The sequence below is a fragment of the Euprymna scolopes genome, chromosome 21 (genome assembly GCF_053919585.1).
Source record: "Euprymna scolopes isolate OS-2025 chromosome 21, ASM5391958v1, whole genome shotgun sequence".
NCBI classification, from domain to species: Eukaryota; Metazoa; Mollusca; class Cephalopoda; order Sepiida; family Sepiolidae; genus Euprymna; species Euprymna scolopes.
The window spans coordinates 57,474,422-57,488,150 of record NC_136502.1 but is presented as its reverse complement, the minus strand read 5'-3'; the positions used below and the strand labels follow the sequence as shown (position 1 = coordinate 57,488,150).

Sequence of the window (13,729 nt, the reverse complement as noted above, 5' to 3'; positions counted from 1 at the left end):
ATTTTCAGTTAAAATTAACAAAAATTCATGAAAAAATATTGAAAAATCGATTTCTTCCTTCTTTCACTCTTGGCCCAATTTTTTTTTTTTTTTTGCTCATGAGTGTATATATATATGCAAACATTGTACTGTTAATGTTCATGTTCTTGGCTGCTTTTTGAAAATTCTTTTCTTCTTAATTTTTTGTTCATTTGCTTTTGTCACCTGAAAATGATTCAACAAGAAATTGTGTAACGTACAAAGTGGCATTCATCCTACATAGGTTTAACGAGATTCCTACAAAGGAGGAGATTTGATGGGAGTTTGAAATTCACAAGCAATCACCAACTGCATGTATATCCCCCATCAAGAAAGATGATGACATTAGGCTTTTGCAACTCTTGCAAGGAGATGTTGCCGTCCTCCTACACACAGCGCCTGATATTTCTAAATGGTCACCCATCTGGTACTGACCGAACTCAACGTTGCTTATGTTCGGTGTATCAACATGATGGTATATATGGTGATATATATGAACATATATTAATATTTTGGATTTTAATGAAAAAAAAAAAACAAAAAAAACATAAGCAGATAAATCGTTATGTATCATACTAAAACTCTGAATTTGCTTGTCACAATGTTATCTCAAATTTTAACTAGCGGTAAAGAGGGTTATTGGAGTGGTGGCAGGGGATTAATAGCAGGAATTTTTTGTATGCTACAGACAAATTAGGGTCAAGAAAAAGTAATCATTAGAAATTGATAGAAATACTAACATGGAGAAAATATGAAAATTAATCCAAGTATGGTTCAAATTCTGAAAATTTGAAAAAGTTTGCAAACCTTTCCTGGCCAGTCTTAACTTAATTTAAAATGTGCAAAGTGTTAGCAGCATTTGACTCGTCCTGCACAGCAAGTAACTGTTTGTAGTTGTTGACTATTTTTTCAAAAGGAAGAATTTTTTTATACACTGAGTAATCTTTTTATTTAGGAGTTTTCATTTTTTCCCCCATTGGTTGCTAAATCGGGGTCTTTTTGGTTAAAGTTCTTGAATTTCTGCTGGTCACAGATGGTGAAAATCAGGCTCAGTAGCAATTGGATTCTCTTTAGAAAGGTGGTATATTGTGTTTGTAGAAATGTTTGCATACAATTTTGAAGGCTAGAATAGCCATTTTAGCTGACACATTACAGTTCATGCTAACGGCAACAATTGCAGTTTTCACAGAAGACAGGCAATTATACAACTTTCATAGAAGGCAGGCAATCACACAACGTATATATTTGGGTGACCACATTAACACCAAGACCCCTTATCCCTGAGTGGCTTCCGGGCCTTGATAAGTGGTGATCACTGTGTAAAAAAAAAAAAAAAAAAAAAAAAAAAGACTCTGACAAGACCTGAACGATTAATCGATAAGTCCTGAGTGACATCACCATCATCACAGTTGTCATCTAGTTGCATTGGTACATCATTTTCTGAATCCCTTTCTTGCTCAGCCATCAGCTCCATCAACCGTAATTGCTCCTCAACCTACTCACTGTCTATTTCTACATTCTCTTGTTTCTTTGGTCATAGTAAAAAACCTTTCCTGACTGCTCAATCCATCCATGTCTTTACCAATGTCAAGAAGACTACTTATGAGGAAATCTCCTTTAAATGAATAGTAAAGGTGGTGTCCCTCCATTCCTTGTTGAGTGCCTGTTTTGACTTGACTATGAGCGGTTCTCCCTTCTTTTTGGATGGCTTTCTATTTAGATTAGCAATCACGTGGTTGAAATAGGGATGAGCCAGTTTGGCGATGTAATCAATCACAGCATTTCTGCTCATTTCAAAGCCGCTACCAAACACAGCCCCCCCCCCACATGATGATCAGTGCACCAGAATACCTTCTGACTGTGTTTGTCATCTTGGCATTGTTTACCTTGCAGCAAAGACAATATAGTCTCCAAATTGCTTCTTATTTTTAACATTTTTGTCTCTTACCATTCAAATGCCAACGGGTAGTCTAGTCTATATATATATATATATATATATATATATACACACACACACACACACACACACACACACACACACACACACACACACACACAACGTAGGAGAATACCCATACCAGGAGACAAAATTTGCCCAAATTTTATGTCTCCTTAAGATATCAAGAAATAATGATACAAAACTATAAGTCTAGAATCCTTATTATAATTTCTGATCAAAATCCATTACATGATATTGATTAAAAAAATCTATTATTTTAATGTTTTTTGTATATTTTTTAAGTTAAAAAAAGCATTCTAATTTTAGTTTATATTGTTTATTTATTTAAATAAATATGAGATAAATAATATTAAATTTGAAAGACATAAGCGAGAAACACATACATGGAAACACATGAAGTAGTCACATAATTACACTAATGCAGAGATATGGAAAAGGTCATCCTGTAACCTGTTTGAAAATTCAATACTTGTGCAAATTAGGACATACTTTCTCAGTTTACTGAGAAGGTATGTCCTAATTTGATTAGAAAAAAAATCATGACAACTTTTTAGGTTATTATTTAAATTTGTTTCCATTATAACAATCTCCAGAATAATTATTTTTCTCAAAGAAACCCAAGCAAAATACATTTTATTGCAAATAACATGATAGAAGATGAAGACAAATTAATTATAATTAAATATTGACATGTCAAATAAAGTGTTATTTCAGCCTGATTTTGAAAATTTGATATTTCATATGTTGTTCTATATTTGATTATGTAGAAATACTTTTTTTTTCAGTTGTTTAAATTTCTGATATTAGCATCTTTGTAATCTGATACTGGTGTTTAAGTTTAGAGATTAAAATATATTCATTCTATAATTAATCAATTTATCATTTTATTTCTATTTATGTATTAGATTATAGTTTGTTTGGGTTTTTTTTTGTTGCCTTACACATTAATTGTGTGTGTGTGTATCCTTGGCATTAAATGCAAGGCTAGATTTATGTGGAACAAGTTTGTAAGAGATTGGCATTTATCCTAAACTAAGCCTATAATCATTGGGCAACAAATAGAAACAATGAAAGTGGGTTGCAACAGTCAATATTTGAGACGAAATTGCTGTAGAGTTAACCAATTCATAGTACGGCTAAACAAATGTTTGCTCCGGTGATGTCCACTCATTGCAATTATTGATGTTATTATCACCAGACTTTTCATACAAAAAATAAATAGTTCCAAAACATTTAATTGAAATCTATTTGTTACTATGACAATGGTGAACAGAGCTTGTGGAAATCTCACTTTAATAATTTTTTTTTTGTAACTTTATTTAATGATTTTTATTACTTTTAATTAAATATAGGAAAATAATACTTTCTTCACTTTTGCACAAGTGAATTATATTCCATCTCTTCTCAATGCATATTTCACCCCTGTCTATAATTCTATGTGCATGTATATGAAAGTGTTCATATGCTAATGGATGGACAGGTGCTGCTGAACACCGAGCAAGACAGTTTTTTTGTACATATAAATACAGAAGAGATATATTCATAAATAGATGGTATTAATAGGTTATTATTATAAAAAAAAAAAAAAATTCACAATCCTTTCTCCAATGCAATAATGTATTGCGTATAAATAATATATGAATATCCAACATAAAATAAATATATATATATATGTATTGCATATAAATAATATATGAATATCCAACATAAAATAAATATATATGTATTACATATAAATAATATATGAATATCCAACATAAAATAAATATATATATATGTATTACATATAAATAATATATGAATATCCAACGTAAAATAAATATATATATATGTATGTATTACATATAAATAATATATGAATATCCAACATAAAATAAATATATATATATGTATGTATTACATATAAATAATATATGAATATCCAACATAAAATAAATATATATATATGTATGTATTACATATAAATAATATATGAATATCCAACATAAAATAAATATATATATGTATGTATTGCATATAAATAATATATGAATATCCAACATAAAATAAATATATATATATATGTATTGCATATAAATAATATATGAATATCCAACATAAAATAAATATATATATATATGTATTGCATATAAATAATATATGAATATCCAACATAAAATAAATATATATATATGTATTGCATATAAATAATATATGAATATCCAACATAAAATAAATATATATATATATGTATTACATATAAATAATATATGAATATCCAACATAAAATAAATATATATATATGTATTACATATAAATAATATATGAATATCCAACATAAAATAAATATATATATATATGTATTACATATAAATAATATATGAATATCCAACAGTTTTTGTTTTACCGCCGTTCATTGATATGCATGCTCTAAATGTACGTCTCTGCATTGGTTAATACTGAGCACTACCTAATGGTTGTTAAAAAGTTTTGAGCAAATGTTGTAAGAGATGGTAGCTTCACATAATTGCTTCTGCAAAAAATGTCAACAAATGATTAGTTGTTCCTGAGTTAGATCCACATTATCTTACTTCACTCCTGATTATTGCCTATGCACTTATCTCAAAGACAATGTTCATTAAAACAATCTCCAAATTTTACCTGACCTGAAGTATGTCATTATAATAAAAATTAGAGCAGTGTCAAGTGGTATTTGAAATGGGGGGAGACACCGTGCACTAAAAATAAATTTCTTTATTTTCATTGTTATGTTCACAACATTTCTATTGTTATACTCTATGACCTTCTTCAGTTGTTTTGTTGTTCAATAAGATGTGGTGAATTTTGAACAAAATCTGAGCTGGACTGCTCTCATTCTGCATTCCATGTTTTTTAAATATTTCAGTTTAGTAAAAATAAATTTGATTTATTCAAAGAATTGAACTCCCAACTACTCTTGATCAAATTCAGTTGAGATGAGAACAGTTTGAAATATGCAACTAATCTAAATAACAATATTGTCAAAAATTTCAATTTTCAATTAAACTTTCACATCCTTTACTTTTAACGTTTAAAAAGTGGTAGTCCTAAAAATACACTGAGAAATTTATTTATTATGATCAGGTGATTTTCACTATGTTATAATTATCATAAGCTACTAGCAGGATTATTCGCCATTGCTTGAGGTCCTAATTTCTGCAAAATCACAGATTAGAGAAAATTAAAAGTAAACAAAATCTACTTAATATTGTAATTTAAAATGTTCAAGTTCATTTTGGGAAATAAATCAGAAGAAAAATAATGTTCACAGTGAAGTTTGAACTCATAAACTGTCAAGCCAATCAATTGATCCACAGTGGTAGGTACACAATTATGGTGTTATTAAATACATAAACCAGACTGCATTCTTCATTTTACTCTCTTTAAGTGTGTAGATTGTAGTAAAAAAAAAAAAGTTGTCACAAAAGTATGGGGATAAATCGTCTTTATATTTTCTCTATATAATTGGATATTTTATATTCCTCCAGAATAAAGTTGGGTTTGATTGTTTTGTTTTATAGCATATCAACCCTTTTTGAGTTTAATGCTGAATCTAGTAATTTTGGAAACAAGTTTATATGCTTTGAATATGTTTCATTTGATTTGGTGAGGAAATTTGTTTTTGATTTGAGTTTTGCAAAGGAAAAGGAAAAACATAAGGAGAAAAAAAAAAAACAATATTTAGTGCATTTTAGATCAGGATGCTAGTACCTTCAGACAGGGTGATCTTGTAGGACCAGTTCTATAATTTTTTTTTTTTTTTTTTTTTTACACAGTGGTCACCACTTATCAAGGTCCGGAAGCCACTTAGGGATAAGAGTTATTGCAAGTACATTACGTTAGTGTGGAGATTTGATGAAGTGTTTACTTAAGGGGGCGGTTCATTAGGAATTTGTTAACATTGGACTTGAAGACATCCAAGTTGTAGTCCGGTGGGAAGCAGGCAGACGGAACAGAGTTCCACAGCCGTGCAGTTCTAAGAAAGAAGCTTTGTTCATGGAATCCACGTTTTGATTTAGGCACAGATATAGAGTGGGGGAAATTTTTCACAGTGGATTCAGCTAGACGGGTGTTTTTCGTGAAAGATTGGCGAGGGGGGACCAGAGATTGGAGTTCAGACGAGCACCTGCCATGGAAATAACGATAAAACAAGGATAGGCTCGCAACGTCTCTTCTGTGGGAGAGAGGTTGCAGGGTAGAGAAAAGGGCATCCCCCACTAAGCCACGAAGTCTATTTTGTACTCTGTCAAGGCAGGATAGGCTGTTTTTAGCAGCTCCTGCCCAGATATGGCAACAGTATTCCATCCTCGGATGTAATAAAGACCAATGTGTATATTTTTATATAATCTATGTTTCACTAGCAGGACCTGTGGAAATTCCACAGCAGACTCTTTCATATGTAATATATTGATGTTGGTATTCTGTGGATGTTCAGTGTAAATCGAGACTCCCTGATATTATTGTAGCTATTTTGTTAAAACTGCAAAAGTATTTATCTAAGCTAGCAGGGACGCCCGGTGTAGCCGAGTCATAAAATATTCTTAAATATAATATTTTAATTTATGCAGATTATTATATATATTATTATAGAGTCAATTTTCTATCAATTCTTATATATTATAAAGTTGTGATTTCAAAAATAAAAATATACCTATATGACTTGAGTACATCAGCTATAATTGAAACCGAAACAAAAACTTATGAAGAATTCTTGGTAAAATTATTTATGAAAAAAAAATAGATGATTCAGTGCTATCAGCTATAATCAAAATCGAAACCAAAACTTATGAATTCTCGGTAAAATTATTTATTACAAGAAAGGGAACGTCATAATAATCAAACAGTTACCAAGAAGAAGAAAAAAAAGATGTAAGCGTTACACACAAAATAGCACACACACTATTGTATTATTATTATTATAATGTGTGTGTGTGTGTGTGTGTGTGTGTGTGTGTGTGTGTGTGTGTGTGTGTGTGTGTATGTATTTTTTTTTAGTCTCTGGAAAAAAACCATTTCAAATGGTGAAGGAGAACAAAAAAAAACAAATAGGAAGTCAAACACTCCTGCTATCTGAAATGAATTCATAAAGAAATTTTTCACTTTAAATAGAAAAAAAAGTCAATGATAGGTATTCTTTTTTTTTTTTTTCAGAAATGCTAAAAATTTATGTCTTGAAAAACTAAATTACTGACATAATTTTATAATCTTATGTGAATATTAATGTGAACATTGGTGGAGAATATTTTTTTGTCATTTTTTTTTTATGATAAGTGTACACAAGTAATTATATATCAAATAAAACAAAACAGAAAAAGTAAAACAAATTACCAAATTGGTCCCACTTTATCAACTAACCTCCAGCCCCTGCCCCATCACCGCAATGTTGCATTACTGTGCCTAATGGAATGTGTTCTGATGAACTTGTTTCACTTGTACCCCCTCAACGTACATATCCCCGACAAACCTGCTTAGTAATAAAATTTCACCCATTCACTGTTGATGTCCTTAAATGCCAGAAAGCTTTCTATTCTAATAATTTCCTCCCTTGAACAGATAGACTTTGGAATTCTGTTCCTGCTTCCCTGGCTGTACTGATATCCAGAAGTTTAAATGTAACATAAACAAACATCTTGTTAATCTTTCCTAGACATGGCCTCAAATAGTAGCCCTTACGTCCAAGTGGCGATATGCTCTGTAAGGGGTGAACAAGGGCCAAAAAAAATTATACAAAAAAATTAGTAATTAATAAAATGAACCTTCCTGAAATAAACATGCAAATATCAGAAAATTTCATCAGACACCCTGCTGGCTTGATGGATCAAGAGCAGGTTTGAAATATTTCCATTAATAGTAGCAATGAAGAGGCACACATAAAGCTAACAAAATAAACTTGAAAGATTTTAATTAAAAAAATTTGTTTTATCCTTGAAATTATTTACTGAAAATAAAATTATTGTCATTAACTTTTTATTTATAATTTTTTTTTTTCAAGTAGAAGTTTGTGTGAATTCATTTCATGAAATGTTCAGCAAAAATAAAAGACATGTCAAACCTTTTATGTTTGTAGTATTAATTATAATTCACGGTGTCTCTTTGCCAAAATGTTTGTAATGTGGAAGGCGTAAGTTTGGAGAATCCAGTTGATTTAACTTCCGGTCTGAAAACAAAAGAAAAACACTAACATTAATTACACAAATTAAATTTTATTAAAAAAAAAAAAAAAAAAAAAAAAAAAAAAGGAAAAAGCCTTCTTCATAACTAAAGTTTCTCATTGAAACAACAATATCAAACCTCAATGTGTGATCCAATGGGTCATATTTTTTCTATTAGAATAATATATATTTCAGATTATCTAATTAAATTAAAAATAGCACACGTATGAAAAATTTTATGATGAATTGAATTAATCCAGACATAATGTCATCAAAATTAAATTATAAATACATTTTGGGGGTCTGTCTGATATAGTACTCACTTGGATCTAATCTGTAGATTCATATTATATGTCCCAGGAGATTGTAAGTAATTTGCATGATTAAAATAAGAAATGGAAAAAGAGGCAGAAGACCGAAACATAAAAATATCTTTTTATTATGAGAGCTTCAATATATAATCAGTACAGTTGAGAATTGTAGTTTTGCTATCGGTTTCAGGTTTTTCCTTTTATACCTAGCTTGCTTTCATTTTTTTTTTGTGTAATTCTCAGCAGATGGTATAAGATTTTATTAGGTGAAATCATCATCACTAAGAATATTTATTAAATTGAATTCTGCTGAAAACAAATTTTATTCAAGTCAATCAGATGATAATGTGTCACTGTGATAATATCAGTATTACTCTGACCCCCCCCTCCCACCTATGTTGGTGAGTAGGAGAGAAAGAGAAAAGAATGACAAAAGACAAGAGGAAATAAGTTTATCGGGGGGGGGGGACAAAGATTAGAGTAAGCAGAGGTGGCTAAAGTGGCAAGGTGGGGCAGTTATTTTAGGACAAAGGATTGGACAGGGGATTTGTCAATGTATTTTGGAGTTAGTGTGTAGATGGTTTTCAGTTGCGGTTGTAATTCAAGTGTAACAGATCAGATGATGCAAACAAAAGGACCTGAGATATATTTAGGATTGGCAAGGGGTTTTACAAGTCCAATAGATGATGGTTAGAAGTGACCAGTAGGACACAGTTGATAGTTGAACACAGATTGTGTCTCAGAGGAGATGGGGAAATAAATTGATCAATCGACATGATGAACACAGCCTCAACAGTAGATATAGGGGTGGATGTTAGCAGTAAGAGGGTAGTTTCCCCACAGTGGTGTTACACATGCACTCAGAGGCCAATCAATATATACGGAATGTGCTGGAATCTGTGTTTTCCTTTGAATTTGTGTTTTCTATTTTTTATATACTTATGAACCCGTGTGCACCTCTGCAAGAGCCACCAGTGTGAGAAACAACTATATGGTTATAACAAAAGATAAAGGATAAGAAATCCCTGGCTCACAGCATTAGGGTCAGCAATATTGTTAAGTGGGTACCACATGGTGCCACAACTGGTGCCATAACCAGGATCGACACTTACAAGTGAAAAGAAAAGTGAAAGAAAAACAGATACAAAAATATAGCACAAGTGCAAGTGTAAAAAGAATCAACCATGGAAGTGAAAAAGAATGGAGAGAAAAAAAACAGAAAGAAAGATTTAACACACGAGCCTACATGCAAACAAAAATAAGAAAAAGAAACAAAAATGTTGTATAAATGTTGTCTATTTGATGAAAATCGACACTTACAAGTAGAGGAAAATGGAGACAAAAAAAAAGAAAGATATACTGTAAGAGACTATATGGAAGCAAAAAAAAAAAAAAAGATAGTAACACAAAAATGTTGCCATTGACCATGTTTGACCCCTACAGACAAAGAAAAATTGAAAAAAAATAAAGAACAGGTAAAAAGAAGGAAAAACTAAATTTTTACAAACAAGGCAAAAAAAAAAAAAAACGAAACAAAAGGCAATTGAGAGAAAGAAAGGAGAAAAAAGAAACTAAGAAGAAACAAAAAAAGAAGAAAAACATATGCGAAGGTGAGGAAGATTTTCTTTTTTTTTTTTGTCTCTGTTGCAAGGACTGTTTATTGTAAACATTTTTTCTCCTTTTGATAAAAGTTTTTTTTTTTTTTTTGCTTTTGCTTCATAAAAAGTGTTTACATGTGCAATAAATGAAGTAAGACCCGGGCTCAGTAAGAAGTATCCAACGTGCTACGAAACAAAGTAGTGAATCAGTGCCACAATGAATTGGGACATATGGGAATCGATAAAACTTACGAACTTATTAAAAAATATTACTGGCCCAATCTGTATAAAGAGGTAACTATGTGTGTAAATAACTGTTTAACCTGCCAGACCTGAAGTACTAAACACAAACACTCCAGGAAATGGATTTCCCAGATTACTCATTTGAGAAAGTTAGTCTAGATATCTTTGGTTCATATGGTGACATCCCTTGAGGGAATATTTATATCATCAGCTTTGTTGACTGGCTGACAAGCTAGCCTGAACCTTACATGGTGACTGATAAAAAGGCTCAGACGGTGATTAATCTGATTCTGGCACAGCTGTTTCCACAATATGGCACCCCTCTTCAGATTGTTACTGACAATGGAGCCAAAAATGTAAACGAGGTTATGAAGGAGACCTTGAACAGTTTGAACATAAAACATTGTTACTTTCCCTTATCACCATAAGGGCAATGCTAAGGTGGAATGCTTTCAACGTTTTTTTGGGTAATATATTGTCCAAGTTAATAGATGGGGATAGGGATAACTAGGCATTGGCTGGTATGAGGTTTTTGTTAAATGAAACAACAGTTCTCACCATACTACATACTCTTCAGGGGAATAGGACATTTTGACATTGCCGTTTAGGCATCACCGTTTCAGCTTGGCAGATTTGACAGAGGAACAATTCAATGTTGACCACACCAGTCACATTTGTATAAAGATTTTATAACATTTTTAATGTATAACCTGTTAAGGCTTCACAGGAAGTATATGGGTAAGAACTACCATCATCTTCTCATAGAACAACATGACATTTGTAAAGGCTTGAAAGTGAATGAAGCAGGTCCAAAAAAAATAAATAAAAAATAAGGCCATCAATCAGAAACAACAAAATGTAGACTTAGGAGTAGGAGACCAGGTATATTACCGTACCAATGGGAAATTACACCATAGATGGAAGCTCTATTTTAAGATAATGAATAAAAAAGTCCTGTTACTTTTGTCGTATTGGATCAATTAGCTGAGAAAGTGAGAAGGATGCATGCAGATGATCTGAAGCACGCTGAACTCAGGGAGTGGACACCTCCAGGGTTAGTGGAGGGTATACGAACAACAAAGAGAGCAACCCTCATTCAACCTACCTCTGAAATTGATTTGAATCTGTCAGATTCGGCAAGTTCTGATTTAGAGTTGCCTGCTTACATGTGGAGGGAATGGCAAGGCCAGGAAGAGGATGCATCTAACCCCAAGTCAGATTCAGAAAGAGTTGGATTCTGAGAATGAGCTTCCTCTCACTGATCTGTTAAGACAGGAGCCCCTGCACTCCCGACAGAGTGATGATGAGGAGGATATTCATCTGAGTGCCCTACAAGCCAGAGCTACAAGATAGAGAAATACACTTGGAGATAGTGTACTCCTCTCAGTCAGTGTTTGACAAGTAGTTTTCGTGTAAAAAAAAAAAAAATCTTGTGTGGTCGGGAAATTTTAATAGGAGGGAAAAATTTATTGTGTCCACCAATAATCAGGTTCCTCATTGCATTTAAGGGAGAGCATGAACACCTTATTTCTGTTCTCAGAAATGTCTTGTGGTGGCTGCTGGAGCTGTTTAGGAGTAACTAGATGAGGATTGAGCAGATCTGCAGTTAGAGAGGGTGAGACACAGAGGTCCAGTGGGAGCAGGTATGTTGTTTTGGTTTTCAGTTGAAGTAAATGTTCTAATGATAGTCATAGTGTTAGGGATAATAATTCATAGGAAACAATGTCTTTGTGTTGGCGAAAAAAGAAAAATAAGGCAATAAAAAAAAAAAAAAGACAAAATGGGCATGGGAGGTGTGTGATGCTATTGACATTCCCCTGCCTTCCAACTATTGTCAAGTGGGAGGAAAATGTATGACAAAAGACAGGAGGAAATAAGTTTATGGGGGAACAAAGGTATTGGAAATGATAGAGTGGGAGATGAAACAAAAGGAGGGAAAAAAAGTTTAGAGAAAAGAGATGGGCTGGTGCATCTGCTACTAGTCTCTCGCTTCTGGACAAGGTTCAAAAGAGATTCGCCAACCTAATAGGTCCTGAACTGTCATCTAAGCTTCAGCCTCTGTCCCATTGACGAAATGTTGCATCCCTCTGTCTGTTCTACAAGTACTTTGACAGTAAATGCTCTGACGAACTGCAAGCACTTGTACCCCTTCGACGTAAATACCTCTGACAGACCCGACAAGCAGCTAAATCCCACCCCTTCACAGTAGAGATCCCTAGATGTAAGAGAGCCTTCTACTCCAGTAGTTTCTTCCCCAGAACTGCTAGACTTTGGAACTCCCTTCTGGGACCCTGCTTCCCCAACTGTACTGACATGCAAAAGTTCAAGTGTAATATGAACCGACATCTTACTTCCCAACTCCCTATATAGTACCCCTGTAGCTTATGTCCCTGATAGTATCCCCCTACATCAAAGTGGCGATGTGCCTTGTTTGGGGTGAAAATGCTATAAAAAAATTTTTTTTTTTTTAAATACATTGCTATGTAGCAATAGAAACCGAGTTTCAATTTTACTGACAGAGCCACTTAAGATGCATCCATTTGACCTGTGCATTTAGTGATGAAAATGCTATTTCAAATTGATGCATCAAACAATACAGATACATAGGTTGTTTTAAAATGAAAATAAAATAATCTGTTTAAACCAACAAAATCATATAAATTTTATTATTGCAGTAAAGCTATCCTTTTCTCCAAAATAAGATTAATAAATGTTTCTCGTTTTTTTTTTATTTACCAATATCACATTCTCTCTAATGTCTACTGTTTGTTATAAATACAAGTTTTCTTGGCCTAATTCACAAATTAAGGTTGAACTTTCTTGTTCAGTCTTAGCTATCATCTCAACTATAATCCTGGTTTCAAAATCTAAAATTTCATGACCTAATTTCTAGATTGTTGTTTTTTTTTTTTTGTTTTTTTTAAGTAACAAACTTGTAACTCAAGTATTCAACCAATTTATTTTCATTCTATCTTAAACATTAAACTTTTCAGTTCAGTTTTTGATTGGTCTGGTTTACATTTAACTTTAATATTGTACTATTATATTCGCCAGTTAGCTTGTGGAAATGTGTAGTAAAGAAATAAACCAAAGTAAATAGAGATTCTGAGTTTGGGTTATCAGATCCTATTAACTCCCTTGAAGTTAACTTTTTGCATTAAAAGTTATTTCATCTTCAATAATGGGTAGCTTGTAGAAAATGGCTTGTCTGCATAGCTGGCACAATTACTAATCTTTTTATTTCAATGGCTGCATTAAACAATCAATGCTGTCATAAATAATAGATTATCTGCGTGGGTAATGACTATGTGTGTGTGTATGTATATATATATATATATATATATATATATATATATATATATATATTTCTTTTTTTGAGAATCCTATCGAACAGTAAATTCTTGTAAAGTATAATTTACAGTCATATAT

General features: G+C 32.1%; 1 protein-coding gene across 2 annotated transcripts in view; it reads right to left on the bottom strand.

Moving 5' to 3' along the window:
* LOC145242389 (uncharacterized) overlaps positions 1–13,729 on the bottom strand; it is a 92,328-nt gene that overhangs the window by 54,014 nt on the left and 24,585 nt on the right. For both annotated transcript variants that reach the window (XM_080105410.1, XM_080105411.1), the window contains exon 2: positions 8,049–8,153. The gene's annotated coding sequence lies outside the window, so the exon portion shown is untranslated. The remainder of the gene's footprint in view (positions 1–8,048; positions 8,154–13,729) is intronic.